Below are 708 nucleotides of genomic sequence, written 5' to 3' on the forward strand. Positions count from 1 at the left end.
GGGATGAGGATGAGGATGAGAAAGAGGATAGGATGAGGATGAGGATGAGGATGAGGATGAGGATAGGATGTGGGCGAGGGCGAAGATGAGGCTAAGGATGAGGATGAGGATGTGGATTAGGATAGGAAGAGGATGGGGATGAGGATGGGGATGAGGAAGAGGATAGGATGAGAATGACGATAGGATGAGGACGAGGAAGAGGATGAGGATGAAGAGGTGGGTAGGATGAGGTTGGGGATGAGGATGAGGATAGGATGAGGATGAGGACGAGGATAGAATGACGAGGAGGATAGGATGAGGATGAGGACGAGGATAGAATGACGAGGAGGATAGGATGAGGAATTGGAGGAGGAGGATGAGGAAGAGGATAGGATGAGGATAAGGATGAGGATAGGATGAGGATAGGATGAGGACAAGGATAGGATCAGGATGAGGATAGGATGAGGATGCGGATAGGATGAGGATGAGGACGAGGAGGATGAGTAAAGGATGAGGTTGTGGAGGAGGATAGGTTGAGGATGAGGGTGAGGATGAGGAGGAAGAGGAGGAGGATGATGAGGATAGGATGAGGATGAGGATGAGGAAGAGGATAGGATGAGGACGAGGATAGGATGAGGATGAGGATAGGATGGGGAATTGGAGCAGGAGCAGGGTAGGATGAGGATGAGGAGGAGGAGGAGGAGGATGAGGATGAGGATAAGAAGAGGA

Source organism: Lupinus angustifolius, chromosome LG03, assembly GCF_001865875.1.
Source record: "Lupinus angustifolius cultivar Tanjil chromosome LG03, LupAngTanjil_v1.0, whole genome shotgun sequence".
NCBI classification, from domain to species: domain Eukaryota; kingdom Viridiplantae; phylum Streptophyta; class Magnoliopsida; order Fabales; family Fabaceae; genus Lupinus; species Lupinus angustifolius.